Below are 13,660 nucleotides of genomic sequence, written 5' to 3'. Positions count from 1 at the left end.
AAATTTATTTAAACCACAATTAGGAATAGCCAATTGTTTGCAACCATTGCTGCGTTCATGTGCAAACCCCAGTGCCAATTCAGGACCGTGTAGATATCCATGGCCCTCCTCCAAAACGCATTGCTTTGCCAGCTGCTTCTTTACCCACGGCAGGCTAAAGCTAAGCTTGCGTAGAACTGAGTGGGAGGAGGACATTTCATAATGCAGCTTCAGCATGCAGTCCACAGGCAGCTAGTCAACCTACATGCAGTCCACAGGCAGCTAGTCAACCAGGGTGGAGGACAGTAGATAGCACTGAACATGGAGCCTTAACCAACAGATCCCTCCCATACCCCGGGCAAGGAAGTCTGTACACATTCATGTGTCATGGTGACCTTTTCATTAATTTGCCCTTAACTGTTAATATAATTTTCAATCCAAGATCATGACACAACCCACAGATGAATACTGTGCTCATCATTTATGCTTCATAATTTCTTAAACTGACCGAGCCATCCACCATGGTCTCCAGGACAGAGTTTCTATGCCTTCTTATTTAAAATAACTCAATGGTACTTCAGGTCTTTAACACACTCACCTCAATGAATACAGACACAGGGGCTTTGGGGATAGTTCTGCCGGTCCATTTTGGATGGGGTACAGTACATCAGCACTCAAGTACCAGTCGCCCTGAACAGATGTTTCATGATAATGCATGCTCTGTGCATATTCATGAGTCATGCAAATATCTTCTGGCTTCTAAGAATGATTTTTTTGTATTCCATTTTTACCTAGCACACTGCTTTGACAATCAACTATGACCCGACTTCCTTTATCTTTCAAAAGCTTTCATCCCATTTTTGTGGTTCTGAGACATAGATTTTGGATGTTGAATCGTCACTGTGGTTATGTGAGCAAAATTATCTTATGAACCACACGCTGATAAAAGCTGAATTGGTGTTAAGCAGGCTACCGCCAGAACTGCCTACTCGCAAACAGCAACTTGGTTTTGAGGGATAATGCAGTTGGTTTGCTATGCTTTCATCTTTTCACTGTACAAACAATAATACCATTGACACTGAGGCAGCACATTGTGTATTGAGCGGGCTGGTATATAAAGGAGTCCGCAGAATTTCTATCATTTCTATGAGCTAATCTGAGATATTCTACCGCATACATATATTAGAAAACTGATTCCATGAAAAGGCTTTATGAAATGCTAACGTCATCTCTCTATCTATCGATCTATCCATCTGTGTGTATGTGTGTAACAGAGATAGAGGGAGACACAGACAGACAGATATGCAGGAGGCGTTTTCAAGAGAAGAAGAAGAAAAGCAAAAATCACATGATCAGCACCTGCTCCTCAGTCCAAAGCAGACACGTTTCCTGGGAGGCTAATCCTGTCAGACCCACACATAATTGCCTAAAAGGCAATTAAAGGAACACAAAAGGAGGGAGAAAACAGAATGCAAGCGGGAGATTCAGACTCAGTTGATCGTTTAAAGGCACCAAAGGCACAGGCTTTGTGAGATCTGAAATGACCCATCAGCTGTCATTAATGCTGACCCCGTGCTACACCACGATTCAAATATGCCACCTCCTGAATGCAAATCCACACTCACTGCTTTGCCATTCAGACCCATTCGCTACGAGAGGCCTGAAATGAACTGTCCGTGGTGCTGAACAGAGCGTCTTCAAAAGAATACGGCGGTCAGTTCACAAAGCGCGACGGGAACTCCTGAAGCCCACAGTGGATGGAGGTATTGTCTTAACTGACCACTAACTGTCTGTATCATTTTGCTCTTTAGATTGGTGCTATGCTGACAGCAAATTGTCGATCCACCTATTGAGGGATTCACAAAGCCTCAATCATCATTATTTACAAGTAACCCCTATGGAAATAAACAAAATAGCATGTTGAGGTGAATGTTCTAGTTATTAGTGGTTAATTACTTTGTGTGTACTGTGTACCAATACCCTTCGGACAGGCAAATGCATCCATCTGCCATTTAAGAACACATTTTTTCTGCTACTGCAAAGTTAAATAATAAATAATGAACCAATGAACAAATAACAAAATATGTGCAAACAAACAAATAAATAAAGCAAACAAACCTGAGCTTTAAAAAAAATCATTTACCATACACAGTATATGAACATGAGTTTTTCTTTTCGCAGTTTCAACCATTAGCAGTGAGCACCCTTTCCCTGGCATAAAGAAAAAAGTGTTGCTAACTCAAACGATGCAGAGGTGACTGAGTAGACCAGCAGGATTAAGACTCTCAGATGTTTGAAGGGGATGTGCGGATGAAGAGACACTGACATATAGAGCTCTCCCTCTTTCCTGTGGGCTGCTCTCAGTGCATGACACCAACCAGCCGCCCAGCTGCCACTTCTGACTTAATCACCCCTCTGTGCGTGTGTGTGTGCGTGTATGAATATGTGTCTGCGTGTGTGTGTGACAGAGAGAGAGAGAGAGAGGAGAGAGAGAGAGAGAGAGAGAGAGAGAGAGAGAGAGAGAGAGGGAGAAAGGAAGATTCTCAGCAGCTTAGTAAAGGGTGTCATTTAAAGTGTACTCCCTTGCCATTTTACCAGGGACCCATTCTCAGCAGTTTTTTCAAAAAAAGAGAGCCATTTAAAAAAGTATTCGGTTGGTGAGCAGAAAATTGGAAACAATTAATTCACAAAATAATCAACATAGTCAATACTGTCAGACATAGCTAGCGCTCCTCAATAAGGGCATGTATTAGTCTAGCTCTAATGTAATTATTTTTATTTACATTGTGTCAATTTTATCAACATTATTTGTGGATACATGTCAACCTTGTTCCTCGCCACACTAGGCTAATGGCATATAGATTATTCTTGGCAGAGATTTGCAATGCACAGATCTTAATCCAGAGGCACAGGTTTTGCTAATACTGGCTAAGCTAATGTGTTCGTTAGAGTGGTGTATCTTTTTTGTTAAATGTACACATTTTTTATCAAATTTGTCATTTAATCCCCTGACACAATGTGAACAAGCTGTGTGCTACTTGCCAATTGTTAGTCGGAGGCATATTTGTTAATCAGGGGAAATTGATGAAAAGGGGACCAATGATCAGTTTAAAGGATGGTTTCATTTTAACAGGGCCAAGTGGCCACAGCAATGATAGGTGGACTAACATTTCAAAAATGTGTTTTCAACTCCGTAATATGGTGCTCTGTGATATTGTGCTTCTGTAATCTGTTTTACTCTTGGATACTGCAGTGCACTGCGCTAGCCTGAATGTTATCGAATGGTGAGTTAAATATCTCACCACATTTAGTGTGCATAATTATCCATGCCAAAAGAATGGCCATCGAAAGCAGGTGAGGACAGGGGTCAACATGCAGAAAATAGTGTTACTAGCGTTCCGGTATTTTCCTCTGGGAGATACTTAAAATGTCAAATCTAAAATAGCGGTTAGAAGCATGAAGCATGGGAAGATGAAAAAAGAATATTTTACTGGGGATTACTAAAGATAACCTTTTTATAGCCAGACCCAAATTCCACCATGGCCTAAATACAATATGAAGAGGATTGAAAATCTTCGGAACATGAACTGAGGGAAAAGCTCAGAGCGGGCGGGTATGTGACGATTGTTGCAAAAACAGAAATCAATCTCTTATTCGGTCAAATTAAACTCCCTCACCCACCCAGAAGTCCAAGTCCTTCAGGAGTTTAGCTGACTAGGTAAGCGAAAATAAAGACATTGATCATCCCTGTTCAGCCTGTTCCTAAACCTAAAACATAATTTCTAAAAAACGTCATAAATACTGACAGCATCAAGAACCACATATTTTATCCACGACCGAGCAGAGAGGATGACAAATGACTAATCAGTTTGCCAACTGCATAAACTGAATATGTAAATGTACTAATAATGACATAACAGCAGCATGCAAAGATAAGTGGACAATCTCATAATCCAACAAGGCAGAAGAACAGAGATAGCGTTCATCATGATAACACACACAGGCAGTGAATAAAAGACGATGTGTCACTTGAGAATAGATGCAATTATTGTTATTGCTGTGCTTTAAATCTACACTGCCCCGCATTATGGATGCCACCTCCTTTTCACAGTGCAAGGTTCAGGTTTTTCAAGGTTTAACCTGTCCGTCAGTCAAAATGAAGTTGTCAGCACCAATTCAGCACCACTCTAAAATGAATGGCAATACAAGAGTAGAGCATATTAGCTTTTGTCAGTGCACATTTTTTAAATTCAAAATCTCAGGTAATTGAGGTCTCAAGCCACACTGGTGCTCCAGTACACTCTAATCAACACTGCAATCACCTTCGCTTTCCAGATTCAGTCAGCCGTCAAAAATCCAAAGACCAAATGCATTCTGAATGGGAGAGAAATAATAATGATATTTCCATAACATTACATTACATTATTGGCATTTGGCAGACGCTCTTATCCAGAGCGACGCACAGTTGATTAGACTAAGCAGGAGACAATCCTCTCCTGGAGCAATGCAGGGTTAAGGCCCTTGCTCAAGGGCCCCACGGCTGTGCAGATCTTAATGTGGCTACACTGGGGATCGAACCGCCGACCTTGCAGATCTCGGTCATGTACCTTAACCACTACGTTACAGGCAATTAACTGAACAATTAATGCTACCAATTAGCCAGACTGTCTTCCCACCTGACTCCCAGGTAAAGGGAGGGTAGAAAACCAGCAGTTCCCAACCCTCAGGGACCATGATTTGATTGAGTGGCTTAGACAGTCCTGAGTTGCTTAAAAGATGCAATCATTTTTACCATGAAACATTTAAACAAAAGTAATGAAAAGAACATCTTTTTCCCTCAGATCTGACTCAGAAACCTGATTCAGCAGATGAAATGGCCAAACCTCTGCAAAACAGAGCGTGCTTCATTTAAATGCTAATGTGCAGAGATTAATACAACAAGTGGCCATTTTATCGCAGGCTCTGAATTAAACATGACCTCACATATCCTGGTGAACAACCTGAAAGTAGGTTACTGATGTCAGGGAAATCAAATAACAGCAGGCTATCTGAAGGACATGACCATATTGGGGGGGAATAGTAAGAATCAAATGAAAGAACACTTTGAGAAATGGGTAAGAGACCATTTCCTCTCCTTTGGCGTGTGTAAGTGTGTGTGTCCGTGTGTGTGTAAGGGGGGGGGGGGGGGGGGGGGGTTCAAATGACCAGGGAGAAAGTTCTAATTTAAGCCCAGCTGCCCTGGATGAATCTGTTGTGGTGGTGAGTAATGAGAACGCAAATGAGTAGCTGTAGCCCAACCCCCTTTAATCCTTCAATCTGCCCAATCACATCTGTCCCATCACCGCAATGTCCTCTGTCAAACGTCCTCCAGAATACGTGCACTTTGTTTGACTTTGCAATCTGCCCGCCGGATCTGCACTGTCATCGAACTGCTGCATGAGCAGCTGGAGGAGTCGGGCCCAGAGCGCCCAGGGGGACCCGCAGACTGAAACCATCCCTCCCTGGGCCTTGCTATGGCCAATTACGCCCAAGGCCTCAGGACTCCCCCAATAGTGTGCACGGGCACAGGGACGACTTCGTTTCCGACAGTGGGATATCGCTGTAGCAAGGAAAGGGGCTTTAAAGGTCCCATACTGTGGAAGATTACATGACATTTCCCTTGCTATGCGGGTTATGAAGGAGTTGATGGTGCTATAAAAACTCTGTGAAAGGATCAAATCGCAGTCCCCAAATAAATCCGCACAATCCGTATGAAGAAAATGTGCATTTAAACGAGATGTTTGGACTTCCGTGAAGTTGTCACATCACAACGCCACGCTCATTTGCTTCAGCAGGGCCCACCTTGTAGCTGGAGCAAATCCAAGTGCTCGACACAGACGGTGTTCAGTTTGTTGGAGCTAGCCATCAAGTCACAACAGAGGTTCATTGATATCAATGATCCTTAAAGAGACGGCCTCTAAAACAGCCTGTTCTTGGTAAAGCTCATGAGAGGTGCTGGAGAATGGACATCTAAAACTGGATAGAGATTGTTATTGGTACTTAAAAATCACACAAACATGTTCTTATGGATATCAGGACCTAAAATGTACAATGTGGGACCCGTTTTGTCCATTTGAGAGCGGAGACAGAGAATGTTGTGAGCAACAGCTGCAGAGGACAATAGGGGCACTGCTGACTACACTACAACAGGCACATGACTCACATTGTGTAAGTCACAACCAAGGGTTTGTATTTTTCCCAGCTTCAAGACATATCAAGCAACCAAAGTCCTTCCACCCTGGTATCATTCAGATAGAATCATCATCCAGACAACGGGAGCCTTCATTCATGCAACAACTAACAGGCTTAATAGGCGTCAGTCTGAAAAAAGCAACAGGAAGGTATTGTCGAAGTGTTCGCATTGTCAAAGTGTACTGTTTTTTTCAATAGATTTAGCATTTTTTTAATGTTCACATGCAAGAGAGCAAATGTAAAAATATTTAACATTCTAAAATGTTCAAAGAAAAAATATAAAATCGCTCTCAATTCTAGTACAAATCAAATGACATTTGTAATATGACAAAAATATCTTTAAAAAAATCTCAGCAGGTAGGAATAAATACCAAATAAACCAATGTAAGGTATATTAAATAAAGTTATGCTCCAACAAATAATATTTATGACCATCAGCATGGAAATCGACCAACACTCTCAATACCTTGAATAAAAATCGTACTGATTGATTGCAATGACTGCAGTTTTACGGTGTTAACTGCAATGTCAATATTCCAATATATTTCCTTATTTGCAATTTTAATACTACAAATTACCAACAAAATCCTTCTGCAATGTTCTTTTATTTTAAGCCGTTTTAGGATAAAAACGAGAACATATTGTCTCCCAAATCTATGATTTCATATTATAAAAATTCCAGCCAAGGTCAGGATTATCTTGCATTATCAATCATTAGATGACAGGTTCAGAAAAATAAACAGCCCACTGGTAACAGCAATGTCCAAACAAAGAAAAACAAAGCCCTTCCACAACACACACGGAAGATGAGAATGATGTGAAAATATACTATCGGACCACACTAACATTTCACAAGAGTCCACTTCAGGCCTGTTCCTAGCCCACCGATCAGGCCAAAATGACTAAGTACATACAGCACTAGTGCCCACGATATGATACTACAATCAATATCAGTCTCAACTCATTCATTTCAAGGGTGAGACTGTGAGAGGGTGTGCCTTTGACCTGATGTTCCCCATCCTCATCTCACGTATGGCCAATAGGCAGGCAGTCATACATGTTCATCATTTTCTAGGAGTGGAAAATGAAGGCAGTTGAAGGACAGAGCAGAAAAACAGATCGTACCGGGCAAAGAAAGACTGGCATTGGGAGATTCTTTCAGAAAATTGAAAATTGAAAGGAAGAATTTAATCATGATTTTCCTCAGTGCTGCTTTGGTTTACAGAATTCACTTTTGTTGTCATTTTAAAACATGAAAAAATACACCATGTTGAATTTATTCCAACATAATATGAATTCATGAAAACAAAATTCCTCCTTCAGAGTTCAGGAGCCAACTGCACACAGTCCGCGTTATGTTAATGCCTAGCAAGCAGTCTACTGTTTCACATTTGTATGGTATTAAATGGACACTAACTCTCTGAAGCACATATATGCCAGAGTGCTGAAATTAAGAAGGCTCTTCTGAAGTGAGATACTGAAGAGAGTCAGTTAGGCAAGGGGCTGATTGTGCCTTCATTCAGAAGCCCGCACCACCTCTCTCCCAAGATGCACTGCAGCCACACAGCACATCTGCCATCTCTCCTGCGGGTTTAGCATCTTTCAGTAAAGGAATATTACCAGCTGCTCAGAACCAGCCTAGAGAGATTACACTCAACACCTCTTGTCTTTGTATGTCAGACACTCTACTTTAACCACAAATTAATTACATTTACAAACAGAATTCTGGCGAGAAGACTGTACACAAAACACATTTTTCCCTGATGTTGGTATCCCTGGCCTCCAACCACCCCCCTCCCCCCTACTCCCTCCTTATTGACTCTGTCAATCTCAGAAACAGAGGCCTATAGCCCAGCCAGGGGCAATGATGCCACTTACACCCTGTGCTAATACAGCCACACACACACACACACACAGACAGCTCAGTCTGAGACATACAGAGCTGCACCTCACACATGCAACAGACTGTTTATAAAAGGACAGAGCAGGGAAGCAAATCAAAAGGTCAGCACATGACAGATGCAAGTGGTCAAATCCCCTGGATAAGAGTGAGCTGACTGACCCTGCTGTGAGTTCACCAACCACAAATAACAGACTGGAATGTTCTCGAACTGAACATTCTAATACTGATGTAACAAACGACTGATAACTGAAAGTCGTGTAGCTCTAGAATACTGGCTTTGCATTCCAAAAAAATACCAAAAACTACTCTTCAAAGGGATAAATCACTGCTATCAGTGATCACCAGCTATGCCAGGTGCCAGAGCTTTGAAGAGAAAATCCTGTTTCTTTATTATCGAAAAACTGTTATGACAATGATAATCACAGCCCCACTCCTCATAATCATAATCATCATCGTCGCCGTCACCATCATGGTCATTGTCATCTTCATGGACATAATCACCATCAAAGACGAACCAACACTCCGTAATCCTCCCTAAGGGAAATTATCCTTTCGATGGCCCATGAAAATTATCCATGAATAACAACGCGCCTTCTTCCAAGTCCTTCTGAGACACAGCGTTTGCCCGGGGGTATAATAACATACAGCACACGTAAAACCCATAGCAAGTTCCCTCCCTGTATGTAATTAGTCATAGTCAGTGTCCCTGCAACAGACCTGTTATACAGCAGGTTGCAGGTCATGAAATCCACTGGAAGGCCTTTCACCAATACGGTCATTATTACATTACATGTTATTTAGTTTACAGTTGGTGAGACTAAGCAGGGGACACTCCTCCTTGGAGCAAGGCGGGGTTAAGGGCCATGCCCAAGGACCCAACATCTGTGCAGGTCTAACGGAGGCTACATCGAGGATTGAACCGGCAACCTTGCGGCTACCTTAACCACAACGCTACAGGACTGATCTGCCCTTGGTCCCCCCACTATTCCTGCTACACTATCATTGGCAGCATTGGTGGGATGGTGTGCAGGGCTCATAGAATGGGGATCGTAAGCTAAACGATGCCAGCTAAAGGGCACATTAAAAGTGTATCCTAGAGACAAGACACTTAACCTGGGAGTTTCTCAACTGGAAAATGAGCACGCTTAACTTCCTTCCCTTCCTGAAAATAACATTCATGAAAAGACAAAGCACAAACCCTTGGGCATAATAACCAAAGCTTGTCAAAGCCAATTAATAAGCCACTTGTGTTTGGATGACTGGGGTAGACATCTCAAAAAGAAAATAATAAAAGCACACCAAAGGGAAAGTCTCTTTAAATAGTCAGGTGAAGAAAAACATAAAAATGAAAATAAATGCTGGTCTCCACCAAACCGAGGCAGTGAAAATAAAATAGTGTTCATCCATTTTCCACAGTTGCACAGACATACAGTTACTCGCAAGTTTTTTTCCACCAGAGACATTTTAGAATTGATATTCATATCAGATGCTATTAAGTATGCCGAGGAAAGTTTGCTTGCACCTTGGGAAGATGAGTGTGTAAATAATAGGGGCAACAAGAAACGCTCATAAATATTCACAGCAATACAAGACAGTTTTTTTATGAGGGCGACCTCGCAATAGGGAGGAAAAGCCATTCCATCAACAGATTTCACACCTATTCCACCAGCAGCATTCCCACAGATTTCACACCTATTCCACCAGCAGCATTCCCACAGATTTCACACCTATTCCACCAGCAGCATTCCCACAGATTTCACACATATTCCACCACCAGCATTCCCACAGATTTCACACCTATTCCACCAGCAGCATTCCCACAGATTTCACACATATTCCACCACCAGCATTCCCACAGATTTCACACATATTCCACCACCAGCATTCCCACAGATTTCACACATATTCCACCACCAGCATTCCCACAGATGTTTACACATTGGAACCTTGGCAGGTCATTCCTTTTGGGATGGCTTAAGTAAAGCTATAAAGTATGATGAAATAAACAACTCCTAAATTTAGTTTAAAGGTAGGCTAAACTACAGTATGGCCTACTTAAGCTACCTGCTTCATATTCCATAAATTCCTAACAAACGGTGGACCTGTATGTGAATACACAGCTGCCAATGTTCCAGTACATATATTTGCATGGTTTCATGGATGTGCATTGAATGTTTTCTTAAGTTACAAAGAAGATTGCAGGATTGATCTTTGAACCATATTCTGCCTGTTATTAAAAAAGATTACATTGTAATTTATTCAGAACATGTCATTCATGATGTTTCTTCCTCCCTAAAAGCAAACTATTATGGGATATTAGCAGTAAGTTTGCTAATATTGGAATATGTCTGTGACATAAAGAACCTTTTTTGGAACAACAAGTATATCCTCACTTTTTTCCAGGGAACATTGTGATTATAACACAGCCATTCTTTTGGGAATTTTACCAAATGTTTGTTGAAGCATTTTATTTTAGCAGTAGATGAAAAAATGATAAAGTATCCTTCTATTACTGAACTGGCATGCAATCCATCTTTCATACAAATGTGTCGTAGAACCCTGCCAGGCACAGCCCTAAATAAGCAACCCTTCATCCCCTCCCATATAGAGGCAGTGAGTCAGGCATGCAGATTCTACCTGTACAGCACCTGAAAAAGAAACTCTTTCCTCAACACTGCTCACAGCAGATTCTACCTGTACAATAACTGAAAAAGACACCCTTTCCTCAACACTGCTCACAGCAGATTCTACCTGTACAACACCTGAAAAAGACACCCTTTGTTCAACACTACCATCTACCATCCTCTTGATCATGACTAGATCTGAACCTCCCGGCCTGTGACAAGTCAATCCCAGCAGCCAATACAAAATTCAACCGCAGGCCTACAAGCGTGTTCAGATGCTTGTTACCTATGTTCAAAACCATAGTACAGCCTCCAGGACAGCTAAAGGACCAGCTCTACCATACTGTACCTCCACTCAATCTATAAACACTACACCCTGGCCAGGCCTTTCTGCTCTGCAACCTTTGGTGCAACAGGTTATACCTTTCCTCTGTAGCCATGATGCTGTCTGTACTGGCCCCCGATAGGGGAACAAGCTGTCATTGGAGCAGCAGAGTCACTGTCCATCTTCAGATGCAGACTAAACACCCACATCTTCAGCCTGCGTCGTGATTCTTGTGGTAACCCCTGGTTTAAATGTTTGCTATAATGAATCAGGACGTGATCGAAAGCAAACTTGAACTCTAAATGCTAGAGTTAAACATGAGACCTTTCTAGAAATTTTAAAGCAAGATTGCTTTTTATTTTCATTTTTGTGAAAATATGGAATAATGCTAGCTAGGTCAGTGATACTTAAATCAGGTGAATTCACACTGCGGATAAGAGCATCTCAATGGATGTGAAGCAGTATGTACAAAAGCAAATTCCATTGATAAAGGAAGGATATTATTCACAGAACAACAGAATAAACTCGAACTGTAATCTGAACAGTTGCTCTGCACTCATAATTTATTCGCAGTACATCTAACTGGGCTGGTGAACAGGCCTACAGCTAAAGTTGCAGGGTCCAGTCCCAGATAGGAAACTGTCATTGTACCCTTGAGCATGGTACTTGACTTGAATTACTTCAGGATAAATGTATAGGATTAAAAAAATGAAAGCAGTGCCTGTCACTCTGGATAAGGGCATCTGCTAAATCTAGCTACATAAAATGGGCACGTCACAAAAATCTCCCAGCAAAATTGGAAGATTCCACCCGCAAAATCACAGATAATACAATCAACTATGTTGCAGTATTTCCCCCAGTCAAACTCACTGATGTTAATTTTTGAATACTAAACTGAATATTCAAATCAATGTGAAGCGCACAGTGTGTGTTCTTTTTTTTTTACAAACATACAATTGGTATGACAAATCTAGAAAATGGGATCCGATCCGAAGCACCAGTAAACTGCACATTATTTGAGCATGTAAATTCAGAGCCATTTCCACTCATCCACAACGCATTCAAACATAATTTCCTAAGCCGAGTTGCTGGATGTTGGTACATTAACCATTAATATTAAAACGGCAACTAGACGAGCCTTTTTACAGCTATGAATTCCAATTAATGGCATTCTGGCCTATTTGGTAGGCTTACCATGGTATGCAATAATAGGGCTAAATTCTAAAATATGGAAATGCAGTCCTGAATCCTCGGATCATTAATGAAAGTCATGGGAATCCCTCGAGAGCTCGTTATGAGAAATAAATCATACAGAATCTGAGATTAGAGTGAGCAGCGAGGGAGCCTGGAGAACGGGGACGTGGGTTCACAGCGTGCATTCAATCAATTTATCAATCAGTTAATGACGTTTGATTCGGGGTTAGCCGGCAACGCGCGCGCATACGCACTCGCCCATACCCACAACTGTTCATTGCACACCAACAACAGTGCTGGCTGAACGCTGCCTCCTTTTGAAACTGGCACAGTTAACGAACAGTTAAGTCCATAGTGCAAAAAATATATATATTTCTACGGACTTTTCTTGGTGATTATAATTCTGTTCCAAGTTTTGTTGCCGTCATTCGCTTCTGCTATGGAGCGGATAATATGATGCACCTTTTCAGAGCGTGACTGTAAAGAATATTAGTGTAATGAGTAATACTTTAAAAAAAAATTCCAATGTATTCCCTTCAGTTTATTTATTTATTCCACTGTGGTGCCATGTCTTTGGGTTTGTGTAAATAGATTTCCGAGATTGAAGCATGCAATGGAAACTCAAAAGAAGTGCATAGATGGGGACAATGTCAAGCTCCTTTTACTTTGCGAAATTAAAGGCACAATCGCGCTCCACACCCGGTAAAAAGGCAAGCGGTTTCCACTTCCAAAATGTGCGTTCTCCTCCACGACGCGAGTTAATGCACTCTTCCAGATAGGGAAACTATAACACACTCAGAGAACCGTGCACACGCATTTTGTGATAGAACAAAAGTGTCATTGATGACAATTTTTAAAAATAATTCTGCTTGTTTCTACGCACATGTTTACGAAGCTAGTTCCAAGGACCTCACGTTAAAATATTAAGCACAATTAGAACTACATTCAGTTTTTTATAAGACGCTGAAGCTTTAGAGCACCGCACACTACAACCAGTAACCAGATACATATTTCGCTCTCCATTCATAAGCATTGCGCATCACAAATACCATTTTCTATTCATAGAAGGATAAAAACATATTCAATGCCTTACCTGTGACAAAGAAAAGTGGGTTATTTTTTCAACTGACAGATGATCCCCTTTTAAATAGTGAAAGTGGTCGTAGCACGCTTGCTTTTGTGTCCGTGATCACATCGAGATTGCTAATAAACCCCGGAATCTGGAGAATATAAAGCGAGGGCAGGGACCAGCCCTGGAACGTGTTTAAAAGAATACGCGTAGCATTGCAGTTCCCTGGCAGACTGTAGTGGAATAGCAACAGACCACCGCCAGACCCCACCCGTGAATCGAAACGGCGCATACAACGCTATCTTACATCCATTGTTTTCGTGCACCTTCCCATT

The 13,660-nt window shown here is 41.5% G+C and overlaps 1 protein-coding gene across 1 annotated transcript in view; it reads right to left on the bottom strand.

Annotated features, from left to right (window-relative positions):
• Positions 1-13,449, bottom strand: part of LOC133110951 (amyloid-beta A4 precursor protein-binding family A member 2-like) — a 68,858-nt gene extending 55,409 nt beyond the window's left edge. Inside the window, exon 1 of the mRNA XM_061221080.1 lies at positions 13,350-13,449. The gene's annotated coding sequence lies outside the window, so the exon portion shown is untranslated. The remainder of the gene's footprint in view (positions 1-13,349) is intronic.
• Between the last annotated feature and the right edge of the window lie 211 nt (positions 13,450-13,660).

This window comes from Conger conger, chromosome 15 (assembly GCF_963514075.1).
Source record: "Conger conger chromosome 15, fConCon1.1, whole genome shotgun sequence".
In the NCBI taxonomy this organism is placed as follows: domain Eukaryota; kingdom Metazoa; phylum Chordata; class Actinopteri; order Anguilliformes; family Congridae; genus Conger; species Conger conger.
The sequence above is the reverse complement of the archived record's forward strand: the minus strand, read 5'-3'. Positions and strand labels throughout refer to the sequence as shown.